This window comes from Myxine glutinosa, chromosome 4 (assembly GCF_964187855.1).
Source record: "Myxine glutinosa chromosome 4, kmMyxGlut1.1, whole genome shotgun sequence".
Classification (NCBI taxonomy): domain Eukaryota; kingdom Metazoa; phylum Chordata; class Myxini; order Myxiniformes; family Myxinidae; genus Myxine; species Myxine glutinosa.
The window spans coordinates 84604891-84621356 of record NC_136264.1 but is presented as its reverse complement, the minus strand read 5'-3'; positions in this window follow the sequence as shown (position 1 = coordinate 84621356).

The following is a 16466-nucleotide window of genomic DNA, read 5'->3' as shown; positions in this document are numbered from 1 at the left end:
GTGTGGAAAAAACACTTTTTGCACTTGTGATAGTGTTGAAAAACCACTTTTCGCACTTGTGTTAGTGTTGAAAAACCACTTTTCGCACTTGTGTTGGTGCAGGAAACCACTTTTGCACTTGTGTTGGTGCAGGAAACCACTTTTGCACTTGTATTAGTGTGGAAAAACACTTTTTGCACTTGTGATAGTGTTGAAAAACCACTTTTCGCACTTGTGTTAGTGTTGAAAAACCACTTTTCGCACTTGTGTTGGTGCAGGAAACCACTTTTGCACTTGTATTAGTGTTGAAAAACCACTTTTCGCACTTGTGTTAGTGTTGAAAAACCACTTTTACACTTGTATTAGTGTGGAAAAAACACTGTTTGCACTTGTATTGGTGTGGAAAAACCACTTTTCGCACTTGTGTTAGTGTTGAAAAACGACCTTTCGCACATGTGTTGGTGCAGGAAACCACTTTTGCACTTGTATTAGTGTGGAAAAACCACTTTTCGCACTTGTGTTAGTGTTGAAAAACCACTTTTCGCACTTGTGTTAGAGTTGAAAAACCACTTTTTGCACTTGTGTTAGTGTTGAAAAACCACTTTTCGCACTTGTGTTAGTGTTGAAAAACCACTTTTCGCACTTGTGTTGGTGCAGGAAACCACTTTTGCACTTGTATTAGTGTGGAAAAAACACTTTTTGCACTTGTGATAGTGTTGAAAAAACACTTTTTGCACTTGTGTTAGTGTTGAAAAACCACTTGTCGCACTTGTGTTAGTGTTGAAAAACCACTTTTCGCACTTGTGTTGGTGCAGGAAACCACTTTTGCACTTGTATTAGTGTGGAAAAACCACTTTTTGCACTTGTGTTAGTGTTGAAAAACCACTTTTCGCACTTGTGTTAGTGTTGAAAAACCACTTTTGCACTTGTATTAGTGTGGAAAAAACACTTTTTGCACTTGTATTAGTGTGGAAAAACCACTTTTTGCACTTGTGTTAGTGTTGAAAAACCACTTTTCGCACTTGTGTTGGTGCAGAAAACCACTTTTGTACTTGTATTAGTGTTGAAAAACCACCTTTCGCACTTGTGTTAGTGTTGAAAAACCACTTTTCGCACTTGTGTTGGTGCAGGAAACCACTTTTGCACTTGTATTAGTGTGGAAAAAACACTTTTTGCACTTGTGATAGTGTTGAAAAAACACTTTTTGCACTTGTGTTAGTGTTGAAAAACCACTTGTCGCACATGTGTTAGTGTTGAAAAACCACTTTTCGCACTTGTGTTGGTGCAGGAAACCACTTTTGCACTTGTATTAGTGTGGAAAACCACTTTTTGCACTTGTGTTAGTGTTGAAAAACCACTTTTCGCACTTGTGTTAGTGTTGAAAAACCACTTTTGCACTTGTATTAGTGTGGAAAAAACACTTTTTGCACTTGTATTAGTGTGGAAAAACCACTTTTTGCACTTGTGTTAGTGTTGAAAAACCACTTTTCGCACTTGTGTTGGTGCAGAAAACCACTTTTGTACTTGTATTAGTGTTGAAAAACCACCTTTCGCACTTGTGTTAGTGTTGAAAAACCACTTTTCGCACTTGTGTTAGTGTTGAAAAACCACTTTTCGCACTTGTGTTGGTGCAGGAAACCACTTTTGCACTTGTATTCGTGTGGAAAAAACACTTTTTGCACTTGTGTTGGTGCAGGAAACCAGTTTTGCACTTGTATTAGTGTGGAAAAACCACTTTTTGTACCTGTGATAGTGTGGAAAAACCACTTTTCGCACTTGTGTTAGTGTTGAAAAACCACTTTTCGCACTTGTGTTTGTGTTGAACAACCACTTTTCGCACTTGTGTTGGTGCAGGAAACCACTTTTGCACTTGTATTAGTGTGGAAAAAACGCTTTTTGCACTTGTGTTCGTGTTGAAAAACCACTTTTCGCACTTGTGTTCGTGTTGAACAACCACTTTTCGCACTTGTGTTGGTGCAGGAAACCACTTTTGCACTTGCATTAGTGTGGAAAAACACTTTTTGCACTTGTGTTAGTGTTGAAAAACGACCTTTCGCACTTGTGTTGGTGCAGGAAACCACTTTTGCACTTGTATTAGTGTGGAAAAACCACTTTTCGCACTTGTGTTAGTGTTGAAAAACCACTTTTCGCACTTGTGTTAGATTTGAAAAACCACTTTTCGCACTTGTGTTGGTGCAGGAAACCACTTTTGCACTTGTATTAGTGTGGAAAAAACACTTTTTGCACTTGTGATAGTGTTGAAAAAACACTTTTTGCACTTGTGTTAGTGTTGAAAAACCACTTTTCGCAGTTGTGTTAGTGTTGAAAAACCACTTTTCGCACTTGTGTTGGTGCAGGAAACCACTTTTGCACTTGTATTAGTGTGGAAAAACCATTTTTCGCACTTGTGTTAGTGTTGAAAAACCACTTTTCACACTTGTTTTAGTGTTGAAAAACCACTTTTCGCACTTGTATTAGTGTGGAAAAACCACTTTTTGCACTTGTGTTAGTGTTGAAAAACCACTTTTTGCACTTGTGATAGTGTTGAAAAACCACTTTTCGCGCTTGTGTTGGTGCAGGAAACCACTTTTGCACTTGTATTAGTGTTGACAAAACACTTTTTGCACTTGTGATAGTGTTGAAAAAACACTTTTTGCACTTGTGTTAGTGTTGAAAAACCACTTTTCGCACTTGTGTTAGTGTTGAAAAACCACTTTTCGCACTTGTGTTGGTGCAGGAAACCACTTTTGCACTTGTATTAGTGTGGAAAAACCATTTTTCGCACTTGTGTTAGTGTTGAAAAACCACTTTTCGCACTTGTGTTAGTGTTGAAAAACCACTTTTCGCACTTGTGTTGGTGCAGCAAACCACTTTTGCACTTGTATTATTGTGGACAAAACACTTTTTGCACTTGTGATAATGTTGAAAAACCACTTTTCGCACTTGTGTTAGAGTTGAAAAACCACTTTTCGCACTTGTGTTGGTGCAGGAAACCACTTTTGCACTTGTATAAGTGTGGAAAAAACACTTTTTGCACTTGTGATAGTGTTGAAAAAACACTTTTTGCACTTGTTTTAGTGTTGAAAAACCACTTTTCGCACTTGTGTTAGTGTTGAAAACCCACTTTTTGCATTTGTGTTGGTGCAGGAAACCACTTTTGCACTTATATTAGTGTGGAAAAAACACTTTTTGCACTTGTGATAGTGTTGAAAAAACACTTTTTGCACTTGTGTTAGTGTTGAAAAACCACTTTTCGCACTTGTGTTGGTGTAGAAAACACCTTTTCGCACTTGTGTTTGTGTTGAAAAACCACTTTTCGAACTTGTGTTGGTGCAGGAAACCACTTTTGCACTTGTATTAGTGTGGAAAAACCACTTTTTGCACTTGTGTTAGTGTTGAAAAACCACTTTTGCACTTGTGTTAGTGTTGAAAAACCACTTTTCGCACTTGTGTTAGTGTTGAAAAACCACTTTTGCACTTGTGTTAGTGTTGAAAAACCACTTTTCGCACTTGTGTTAGTGTTGAAAAACCACTTTTCGCACTTGTGTTGGTGCAGCAAACCACTTTTGCACTTGTATTATTGTGGACAAAACACTTTTTGCATTTGTGATAATGTTGAAAAACCACTTTTCGCACTTGTGTTAGAGTTGAAAAACCACTTTTCGCACTTGTGTTGGTGCAGGAAACCACTTTTGCACTTGTATAAGTGTGGAAAAAACACTTTTTGCACTTGTGATAGTGTTGAAAAAACACTTTTTGCACTTGTTTTAGTGTTGAAAAACCACTTTTCGCACTTGTGTTAGTGTTGAAAACCCACTTTTTGCATTTGTGTTGGTGCAGGAAACCACTTTTGCACTTATATTAGTGTGGAAAAAACACTTTTTGTACTTGTGATAGTGTTGAAAAAACACTTTTTGCACTTGTGTTAGTGTTGAAAAACCACTTTTCGCACTTGTGTTAGTGTTGAAAAACCACTTTTCGCACTTGTGTTGGTGCAGGAAACCACTTTTGCACTTGTATTAGTGTGGAAAAAACACTTTTTGCACTTGTGTTAGTGTTGAAAAACCACTTTTCGCACTTGTTAGTGTTGAAAAAGCACTTTTGCACTTGTGTTGGTGCAGGAAACCACTTTTGCACTTGTATTAGTGTGGAAAAAACACTTTTTGCACTTGTGTTAGTGTTGAAAAACCACTTTTCGCACTTGTTAGTGTTGAAAAAGCACTTTTGCACTTGTGTTGGTGCAGGAAACCACTTTTGCACTTGTATTAGTGTGGAAAAAACACTTTTTGCACTTGTATTAGTGTGGAAAAACCACTTTTCGCACTTGTGTTAGTGTTGAAAAACCACTTTTCGCACTTGTGTTGGTGCAGGAAACCACTTTTGCACTTGTATTAGTGTGGAAAAACCACTTTTCACACTTGTGTTATTGTTGAAAAACCACTTTTCGCACTTGTGTTGGTGCAGGAAACCACTTTTGCACTTGTATTAGTGTGGAAAAACCACTTTTCGCACTTGTGTTAGTGTTGAAAAACCACTTTTAGCACTTGTGTTAGTGTTGAAAAACCACTTTTCGCACTTGTGTTGGTGCAGGAAACCACTTTTGCACTTGTATTAGTGTGGAAAAACACTTTTTGCACTTGTGATAGTGTTGAAAAACCACTTTTCGCACTTGTGTTAGTGTTGAAAAACCACTTTTCGCACTTGTGTTGGTGCAGGATACCACTTTTGCACTTGTATTAGTGTGGAAAAACCACTTTTCGCACTTGTGAATAGTGTTGAAAAACCACTTTTCGCACTTGTGTTAGTGTTGAAAAACCACTTTTCGCACTTGTGTTGGTGCAGGAAACCACTTTTGCACTTGTATTAGTGTGGACAAAACACTTTTTGCACTTGTGATAGTGTTGTAAAAACACTTTTTGCACTTGTGTTAGTGTTGAAAAACCACTTTTCGCACTTGTGTTGGTGCAGGAAACCACTTTTGCACTTGTATTAGTGTGGAAAAACCACTTTTTGCACTTGTGTTAGTGTTGAAAAACCACTTTTTGCACTTGTGTTAGTGTTGAAAAACCACTTTTGCACTTGTATTAGTGTGGAAAAAACACTTTTTGCACTTGTATTAGTGTGGAAAAACCACTTTTTGCACTTGTGTTGGTGTTGAAAAACCACTTTTCGCACTTGTGTTGGTGCAGGAAACCACTTTTGTACTTGTATTAGTGTGGAAAAACCACCTTTCGCACTTGTGTTAGTGTTGAAAAACCACTTTTCGCACTTGTGTTAGTGTTGAAAAACCACTTTTCGCACTTGTGTTGGTGCAGGAAACCACTTTTGCACTTGTATTAGTGTGGAAAAAACACTTTTTGCACTTGTGATAGTGTTGAAAAACCACTTTTCGCACTTGTGTTAGTGTTGAAAAACCACTTTTCGCACTTGTGTTGGTGCAGGAAACCACTTTTGCACTTGTGTTGGTGCAGGAAACCACTTTTGCACTTGTATTAGTGTGGAAAAACACTTTTTGCACTTGTGATAGTGTTGAAAAACCACTTTTCGCACTTGTGTTAGTGTTGAAAAACCACTTTTCGCACTTGTGTTGGTGCAGGAAACCACTTTTGCACTTGTATTAGTGTTGAAAAACCACTTTTCGCACTTGTGTTAGTGTTGAAAAACCACTTTTACACTTGTATTAGTGTGGAAAAAACACTGTTTGCACTTGTATTGGTGTGGAAAAACCACTTTTCGCACTTGTGTTAGTGTTGAAAAACGACCTTTCGCACATGTGTTGGTGCAGGAAACCACTTTTGCACTTGTATTAGTGTGGAAAAACCACTTTTCGCACTTGTGTTAGTGTTGAAAAACCACTTTTCGCACTTGTGTTAGAGTTGAAAAACCACTTTTTGCACTTGTGTTAGTGTTGAAAAACCACTTTTCGCACTTGTGTTAGTGTTGAAAAACCACTTTTCGCACTTGTGTTGGTGCAGGAAACCACTTTTGCACTTGTATTAGTGTGGAAAAAACACTTTTTGCACTTGTGATAGTGTTGAAAAAACACTTTTTGCACTTGTGTTAGTGTTGAAAAACCACTTGTCGCATTTGTGTTAGTGTTGAAAAACCACTTTTCGCACTTGTGTTGGTGCAGGAAACCACTTTTGCACTTGTATTAGTGTGGAAAAACCACTTTTTGCACTTGTGTTAGTGTTGAAAAACCACTTTTCGCACTTGTGTTAGTGTTGAAAAACCACTTTTGCACTTGTATTAGTGTGGAAAAAACACTTTTTGCACTTGTATTAGTGTGGAAAAACCACTTTTTGCACTTGTGTTAGTGTTGAAAAACCACTTTTCGCACTTGTGTTGGTGCAGAAAACCACTTTTGTACTTGTATTAGTGTTGAAAAACCACCTTTCGCACTTGTGTTAGTGTTGAAAAACCACTTTTCGCACTTGTGTTGGTGCAGGAAACCACTTTTGCACTTGTATTAGTGTGGAAAAAACACTTTTTGCACTTGTGATAGTGTTGAAAAAACACTTTTTGCACTTGTGTTAGTGTTGAAAAACCACTTGTCGCACTTGTGTTAGTGTTGAAAAACCACTTTTCGCACTTGTGTTGGTGCAGGAAACCACTTTTGCACTTGTATTAGTGTGGAAAACCACTTTTTGCACTTGTGTTAGTGTTGAAAAACCACTTTTCGCACTTGTGTTAGTGTTGAAAAACCACTTTTGCACTTGTATTAGTGTGGAAAAAACACTTTTTGCACTTGTATTAGTGTGGAAAAACCACTTTTTGCACTTGTGTTAGTGTTGAAAAACCACTTTTCGCACTTGTGTTGGTGCAGAAAACCACTTTTGTACTTGTATTAGTGTTGAAAAACCACCTTTCGCACTTGTGTTAGTGTTGAAAAACCACTTTTCGCACTTGTGTTAGTGTTGAAAAACCACTTTTCGCACTTGTGTTGGTGCAGGAAACCACTTTTGCACTTGTATTCGTGTGGAAAAAACACTTTTTGCACTTGTGTTGGTGCAGGAAACCAGTTTTGCACTTGTATTAGTGTGGAAAAACCACTTTTTGTTCCTGTGATAGTGTGGAAAAACCACTTTTCGCACTTGTGTTAGTGTTGAAAAACCACTTTTCGCACTTGTGTTCGTGTTGAACAACCACTTTTCGCACTTGTGTTGGTGCAGGAAACCACTTTTGCACTTGTATTAGTGTGGAAAAAACGCTTTTTGCACTTGTGTTCGTGTTGAAAAACCACTTTTCGCACTTGTGATAGTGTTGAAAAACCACTTTTCGCACTTGTGTTAGTGTTGAAAAACCACTTTTCGCACTTGTGTTGGTGCAGGAAACCACTTTTGCACTTGTGTTGGTGCAGGAAACCACTTTTGCACTTGTATTAGTGTGGAAAAACACTTTTTGCACTTGTGATAGTGTTGAAAAACCACTTTTCGCACTTGTGTTAGTGTTGAAAAACCACTTTTCGCACTTGTGTTGGTGCAGGAAACCACTTTTGCACTTGTATTAGTGTTGAAAAACCACTTTTCGCACTTGTGTTAGTGTTGAAAAACCACTTTTACACTTGTATTAGTGTGGAAAAAACACTGTTTGCACTTGTATTGGTGTGGGAAAACCACTTTTCGCACTTGTGTTAGTGTTGAAAAACGACCTTTCGCACATGTGTTGGTGCAGGAAACCACTTTTGCACTTGTATTAGTGTGGAAAAACCACTTTTCGCACTTGTGTTAGTGTTGAAAAACCACTTTTCGCACTTGTGTTAGAGTTGAAAAACCACTTTTTGCACTTGTGTTAGTGTTGAAAAACCACTTTTCGCACTTGTGTTAGTGTTGAAAAACCACTTTTCGCACTTGTGTTGGTGCAGGAAACCACTTTTGCACTTGTATTAGTGTGGAAAAAACACTTTTTGCACTTGTGATAGTGTTGAAAAAACACTTTTTGCACTTGTGTTAGTGTTGAAAAACCACTTGTCGCACTTGTGTTAGTGTTGAAAAACCACTTTTCGCACTTGTGTTGGTGCAGGAAACCACTTTTGCACTTGTATTAGTGTGGAAAAACCACTTTTTGCACTTGTGTTAGTGTTGAAAAACCACTTTTCGCACTTGTGTTAGTGTTGAAAAACCACTTTTGCACTTGTATTAGTGTGGAAAAAACACTTTTTGCACTTGTATTAGTGTGGAAAAACCACTTTTTGCACTTGTGTTAGTGTTGAAAAACCACTTTTCGCACTTGTGTTGGTGCAGAAAACCACTTTTGTACTTGTATTAGTGTTGAAAAACCACCTTTCGCACTTGTGTTAGTGTTGAAAAACCACTTTTCGCACTTGTGTTGGTGCAGGAAACCACTTTTGCACTTGTATTAGTGTGGAAAAAACACTTTTTGCACTTGTGATAGTGTTGAAAAAACACTTTTTGCACTTGTGTTAGTGTTGAAAAACCACTTGTCGCACTTGTGTTAGTGTTGAAAAACCACTTTTCGCACTTGTGTTGGTGCAGGAAACCACTTTTGCACTTGTATTAGTGTGGAAAACCACTTTTTGCACTTGTGTTAGTGTTGAAAAACCACTTTTCGCACTTGTGTTAGTGTTGAAAAACCACTTTTGCACTTGTATTAGTGTGGAAAAAACACTTTTTGCACTTGTATTAGTGTGGAAAAACCACTTTTTGCACTTGTGTTAGTGTTGAAAAACCACTTTTCGCACTTGTGTTGGTGCAGAAAACCACTTTTGTACTTGTATTAGTGTTGAAAAACCACCTTTCGCACTTGTGTTAGTGTTGAAAAACCACTTTTCGCACTTGTGTTAGTGTTGAAAAACCACTTTTCGCACTTGTGTTGGTGCAGGAAACCACTTTTGCACTTGTATTCGTGTGGAAAAAACACTTTTTGCACTTGTGTTGGTGCAGGAAACCAGTTTTGCACTTGTATTAGTGTGGAAAAACCACTTTTTGTACCTGTGATAGTGTGGAAAAACCACTTTTCGCACTTGTGTTAGTGTTGAAAAACCACTTTTCGCACTTGTGTTCGTGTTGAACAACCACTTTTCGCACTTGTGTTGGTGCAGGAAACCACTTTTGCACTTGTATTAGTGTGGAAAAAACGCTTTTTGCACTTGTGTTCGTGTTGAAAAACCACTTTTCGCACTTGTGTTCGTGTTGAACAACCACTTTTCGCACTTGTGTTGGTGCAGGAAACCACTTTTGCACTTGCATTAGTGTGGAAAAAACACTTTTTGCACTTGTGTTAGTGTTGAAAAACGACCTTTCGCACTTGTGTTGGTGCAGGAAACCACTTTTGCACTTGTATTAGTGTGGAAAAACCACTTTTCGCACTTGTGTTAGTGTTGAAAAACCACTTTTCGCACTTGTGTTAGATTTGAAAAACCACTTTTCGCACTTGTGTTGGTGCAGGAAACCACTTTTGCACTTGTATTAGTGTGGAAAAAACACTTTTTGCACTTGTGATAGTGTTGAAAAAACACTTTTTGCACTTGTGTTAGTGTTGAAAAACCACTTTTCGCAGTTGTGTTAGTGTTGAAAAACCACTTTTCGCACTTGTGTTGGTGCAGGAAACCACTTTTGCACTTGTATTAGTGTGGAAAAAACCATTTTTCGCACTTGTGTTAGTGTTGAAAAACCACTTTTCACACTTGTTTTAGTGTTGAAAAACCACTTTTCGCACTTGTATTAGTGTGGAAAAACCACTTTTTGCACTTGTGTTAGTGTTGAAAAACCACTTTTTGCACTTGTGATAGTGTTGAAAAACCACTTTTCGCGCTTGTGTTGGTGCAGGAAACCACTTTTGCACTTGTATTAGTGTTGACAAAACACTTTTTGCACTTGTGATAGTGTTGAAAAAACACTTTTTGCACTTGTGTTAGTGTTGAAAAACCACTTTTCGCACTTGTGTTAGTGTTGAAAAACCACTTTTCGCACTTGTGTTGGTGCAGGAAACCACTTTTGCACTTGTATTAGTGTGGAAAAACCATTTTTCGCACTTGTGTTAGTGTTGAAAAACCACTTTTCACACTTGTTTTAGTGTTGAAAAACCACTTTTCGCACTTGTATTAGTGTGGAAAACCACTTTTTGCACTTGTGTTAGTGTTGAAAAACCACTTTTTGCACTTGTGATAGTGTTGGAAAACCACTTTTCGCGCTTGTGTTGGTGCAGGAAACCACTTTTGCACTTGTATTAGTGTGGACAAAACACTTTTTGCACTTGTGATAGTGTTGAAAAAACACTTTTTGCACTTGTGTTAGTGTTGAAAAACCACTTTTCGCACTTGTGTTGGTGCAGGAAACCACTTTTGCACTTGTATTAGTGTGGAAAACCACTTTTTGCACTTGTGTTAGTGTTGAAAAACCACTTTTCGCACTTGTGTTAGTGTTGAAAAACCACTTTTGCACTTGTATTATTGTGGAAAAAACACTTTTTGCACTTGTATTAGTGTGGAAAAACCACTTTTCGCACTTGTGTTAGTGTTGAAAAACCACTTTTCGCACTTGTGTTGGTGCAGGAAACCACTTTTGCACTTGTATTAGTGTGGAAAAACCAATTTTCGCACTTGTGTTAGTGTTGAAAAACCACTTTTGCACTTCTATTAGTGTGGAAAAAACACTTTTTGCACTTGTATTAGTGTGGAAAAACCACTTTTCACACTTGTGTTAGTGTTGAAAAACGACCTTTCGCACTTGTGTTGGTTTAGGAAACCACTTTTGCACTTGTATTAGTGTGGAAAACCACTTTTCGCACTTGTGTTAGTGTTGAAAAACCACTTTTCGCACTTGTGTTGGTGCAGGAAACCACTTTTGCACTTGTATTAGTGTGGAAAAAACACTTTTCGCACTTGTGTTAGTGTTGAAAAACCACTTTTGGACTTGTATTAGTGTGGACAAAACACTTTTTGCACTTGTATTAGTGTGGAAAAACCACTTTTTGCACTTGTGTTAGTGTTGAAAAACCACTTTTCGCACTTGTGTTGGTGCAGGAAACCACTTTTGTACTTGTATTAGTGTGGAAAACCACTTTTCGCACTTGTGAATAATGTTGAAAAACCACTTTTCGCACTTGTGTTAGTGTTGAAAAACCACTTTTCGCACTTGTGTTGGTGCAGGAAACCACTTTTGCACTTGTATTAGTGTGGACAAAACACTTTTTGCACTTGTGATAGTGTTGAAAAAACACTTTTTGCACTTGTGTTAGTGTTGAAAAACCACTTTTCGCACTTGTGTTGGTGTAGAAAACACCTTTTCGCACTTGTGTTTGTGTTGAAAAACCACTTTTCGAACTTGTGTTGGTGCAGGAAACCACTTTTGCACTTGTATTAGTGTGGAAAAACCACTTTTTGCACTTGTATTAGTGTGGAAAAAACACTTTTTGCACTTGTGTTAGTGTTGAAAAACCACTTTTTGCACTTGTAATAGTGTGGAAAAACCACTTTTGCACTTGTATTAGTGTGGAAAAACCACTTTTCGCACTTGTGTTAGTGTTGAAAAACCACTTTTCGCACTTGTGTTAGTGTTGAAAAACCACTTTTCGCACTTGTGTTAGTGTTGAAAAACCACTTTTGCACTTGTGTTAGTGTTGAAAAACCACTTTTCGCACATGTGTTAGTGTTGAAAAACCACTTTTCGCACTTGTGTTAGTGTTGAAAAACCACTTTTGCACTTGTGTTAGTGTTGAAAAACCACTTTTCGCACTTGTGTTAGTGTTGAAAAACCACTTTTCGCACTTGTGTTGGTGCAGCAAACCACTTTTGCACTTGTATTATTGTGGACAAAACACTTTTTGCACTTGTGATAATGTTGAAAAACCACTTTTCGCACTTGTGTTAGAGTTGAAAAACCACTTTTCGCACTTGTGTTGGTGCAGGAAACCACTTTTGCACTTGTATAAGTGTGGAAAAAACACTTTTCGCACTTGTGTTAGTGTTGAAAAACCACTTTTCGCACTTGTGATAGTGTTGAAAACCCACTTTTCGCACTTGTGTTAGTGTTGAAAAACCACTTTTCGCACTTGTGTTGGTTGAGGAAACCACTTTTGCATTTGTATTAGTGTTGAAAAACCACTTTTTGCACCTGTGATAGTGTTGAAAAACCACTTTTCGCACTTGTGTTAGTGTTGAAAAACCACTTTTCGCACTTGTGTTCGTGTTGAACAACCACTTTTCGCACTTGTGTTGTTGCAGGAAACCACTTTTACACTTGTATTAGTGTGGGAAAAACACTTTTTGCACTTGTGTTAGTGTTGAAAAACTACTTTTCGCACTTGTGTTAGTGTTGAAAAACCACTTTTCGCACTTGTGTTGGTGCAGGAAACCACTTTTGCACTTGTATTAGTGTGGAAAAACCACTTTTTGTACCTGTGATAGTGTGGAAAAACCACTTTTCGCACTTGTGTTAGTGTTGAAAAACCACTTTTCGCACTTGTGTTCGTGTTGAACAACCACTTTTCGCACTTGTGTTGGTGCAGGAAACCACTTTTGCACTTGTATTAGTGTGGAAAAAACGCTTTTTGCACTTGTGTTCGTGTTGAAAAACCACTTTTCGCACTTGTGTTCGTGTTGAACAACCACTTTTCGCACTTGTGTTGGTGCAGGAAACCACTTTTGCACTTGCATTAGTGTGGAAAAAACACTTTTTGCACTTGTGTTAGTGTTGAAAAACGACCTTTCGCACTTGTGTTGGTGCAGGAAACCACTTTTGCACTTGTATTAGTGTGGAAAAACCACTTTTCGCACTTGTGTTAGTGTTGAAAAACCACTTTTCGCACTTGTGTTAGATTTGAAAAACCACTTTTCGCACTTGTGTTGGTGCAGGAAACCACTTTTGCACTTGTATTAGTGTGGAAAAAACACTTTTTGCACTTGTGATAGTGTTGAAAAAACACTTTTTGCACTTGTGTTAGTGTTGAAAAACCACTTTTCGCAGTTGTGTTAGTGTTGAAAAACCACTTTTCGCACTTGTGTTGGTGCAGGAAACCACTTTTGCACTTGTATTAGTGTGGAAAAACCATTTTTCGCACTTGTGTTAGTGTTGAAAAACCACTTTTCACACTTGTTTTAGTGTTGAAAAACCACTTTTCGCACTTGTATTAGTGTGGAAAAACCACTTTTTGCACTTGTGTTAGTGTTGAAAAACCACTTTTTGCACTTGTGATAGTGTTGAAAAACCACTTTTCGCGCTTGTGTTGGTGCAGGAAACCACTTTTGCACTTGTATTAGTGTTGACAAAACACTTTTTGCACTTGTGATAGTGTTGAAAAAACACTTTTTGCACTTGTGTTAGTGTTGAAAAACCACTTTTCGCACTTGTGTTAGTGTTGAAAAACCACTTTTCGCACTTGTGTTGGTGCAGGAAACCACTTTTGCACTTGTATTAGTGTGGAAAAACCATTTTTCGCACTTGTGGTAGTGTTGAAAAACCACTTTTCACACTTGTTTTAGTGTTGAAAAACCACTTTTCGCACTTGTATTAGTGTGGAAAACCACTTTTTGCACTTGTGTTAGTGTTGAAAAACCACTTTTTGCACTTGTGATAGTGTTGGAAAACCACTTTTCGCGCTTGTGTTGGTGCAGGAAACCACTTTTGCACTTGTATTAGTGTGGACAAAACACTTTTTGCACTTGTGATAGTGTTGAAAAAACACTTTTTGCACTTGTGTTAGTGTTGAAAAACCACTTTTCGCACTTGTGTTGGTGCAGGAAACCACTTTTGCACTTGTATTAGTGTGGAAAACCACTTTTTGCACTTGTGTTAGTGTTGAAAAACCACTTTTCGCACTTGTGTTAGTGTTGAAAAACCACTTTTGCACTTGTATTATTGTGGAAAAAACACTTTTTGCACTTGTATTAGTGTGGAAAAACCACTTTTCGCACTTGTGTTAGTGTTGAAAAACCACTTTTCGCACTTGTGTTGGTGCAGGAAACCACTTTTGCACTTGTATTAGTGTGGAAAAACCAATTTTCGCACTTGTGTTAGTGTTGAAAAACCACTTTTGCACTTCTATTAGTGTGGAAAAAACACTTTTTGCACTTGTATTAGTGTGGAAAAACCACTTTTCGCACTTGTGTTAGTGTTGAAAAACGACCTTTCGCACTTGTGTTGGTTTAGGAAACCACTTTTGCACTTGTATTAGTGTGGAAAACCACTTTTCGCACTTGTGTTAGTGTTGAAAAACCACTTTTCGCACTTGTGTTGGTGCAGGAAACCACTTTTGCACTTGTATTAGTGTGGAACAAACACTTTTCGCACTTGTGTTAGTGTTGAAAAACCACTTTTGGACTTGTATTAGTGTGGACAAAACACTTTTTGCACTTGTATTAGTGTGGAAAAACCACTTTTTGCACTTGTGTTAGTGTTGAAAAACCACTTTTCGCACTTGTGTTGGTGCAGGAAACCACTTTTGTACTTGTATTAGTGTGGAAAACCACTTTTCGCACTTGTGAATAGTGTTGAAAAACCACTTTTCGCACTTGTGTTAGTGTTGAAAAACCACTTTTCGCACTTGTGTTGGTGCAGGAAACCACTTTTGCACTTGTATTAGTGTGGACAAAACACTTTTTGCACTTGTGATAGTGTTGAAAAAACACTTTTTGCACTTGTGTTAGTGTTGAAAAACCACTTTTCGCACTTGTGTTGGTGTAGAAAACACCTTTTCGCACTTGTGTTTGTGTTGAAAAACCACTTTTCGAACTTGTGTTGGTGCAGGAAACCACTTTTGCACTTGTATTAGTGTGGAAAAACCACTTTTTGCACTTGTATTAGTGTGGAAAAAACACTTTTTGCACTTGTGTTAGTGTTGAAAAACCACTTTTTGCACTTGTAATAGTGTGGAAAAACCACTTTTGCACTTGTATTAGTGTGGAAAAACCACTTTTCGCACTTGTGTTAGTGTTGAAAAACCACTTTTCGCACTTGTGTTAGTGTTGAAAAACCACTTTTCGCACTTGTGTTAGTGTTGAAAAACCACTTTTGCACTTGTGTTAGTGTTGAAAAACCACTTTTCGCACTTGTGTTAGTGTTGAAAAACCACTTTTCGCACTTGTGTTAGTGTTGAAAAACCACTTTTGCACTTGTGTTAGTGTTGAAAAACTACTTTTCGCACTTGTGTTAGTGTTGAAAAACCACTTTTCGCACTTGTGTTGGTGCAGGAAACCACTTTTGCACTTGTATTATTGTGGACAAAACACTTTTTGCACTTGTGATAATGTTGAAAAACCACTTTTCGCACTTGTGTTAGAGTTGAAAAACCACTTTTCGCACTTGTGTTGGTGCAGGAAACCACTTTTGCACTTGTATAAGTGTGGAAAAAACACTTTTTGCACTTGTGATAGTGTTGAAAAACCACTTTTCGCACTTGTGTTAGTGTTGAAAAACCACTTTTCGCACTTGTGATAGTGTTGAAAACCCACTTTTCGCACTTGTGTTAGTGTTGAAAAACCACTTTTCGCACTTGTGTTGGTTGAGGAAACCACTTTTGCACTTGTATTAGTGTTGAAAAACCACTTTTTGCACCTGTGATAGTGTTGAAAAACCACTTTTCGCACTTGTGTTAGTGTTGAAAAACCACTTTTCGCACTTGTGTTCGTGTTGAACAACCACTTTTCGCACTTGTGTTGTTGCAGGAAACCACTTTTACACTTGTATTAGTGTGGGAAAAACACTTTTTGCACTTGTGTTAGTGTTGAAAAACTACTTTTCGCACTTGTGTTAGTGTTGAAAAACCACTTTTCGCACTTGTGTTGGTGCAGGAAACCACTTTTGCACTTGTATTAGTGTGGAAAAACCACTTTTCGCACTTGTGAATAGTGTTGAAAAACCACTTTTCGCACTTGTGTTAGTGTTGAAAAACCACTTTTCGCACTTGTGTTGGTGCAGGAAACCACTTTTGCACTTGTATTAGTGTGGAAAAACCACTTTTCGCACTTGTGTTAGTGTTGAAAAACCACTTTTCGCACTTGTGTTGGTGCAGGAAACCACTTTTGCACTTGTATTAGTGTTGAAAAACCACTTTTCACACTTGTGTTAGTGTTGAAAAACCACTTTTGCACTTCTATTAGTGTGGAAAAAACACTTTTTGCACTTGTATTAGTGTGGAAAAACCACTTTTCGCACTTGTGTTAGTGTTGAAAAACGACCTTTCGCACTTGTGTTGGTTTAGGAAACCACTTTTGCACTTGTATTAGTGTGGAAAAACCACTTTTCGCACTTGTGTTAGTGTTGAAAAACCACTTTTCGCACTTGTGTTGGTGCAGGAAACCACTTTTGCACTTGTATTAGTGTGGAAAAACCACTTTTTGCACTTGTATTAGTGTGGAAAAAACACTTTTTGCACTTGTGTTAGTGTTGAAAAACCACTTTTTGCACTTGTAATAGTGTGGAAAAACCACTTTTGCACTTGTATTAGTGTGGAAAAACCACTTTTCGCACTTGTGTTAGTGTTGAAAAACCACTTTTCGCACTTGTGTTAGTGTTGAAAAACCACTTTTC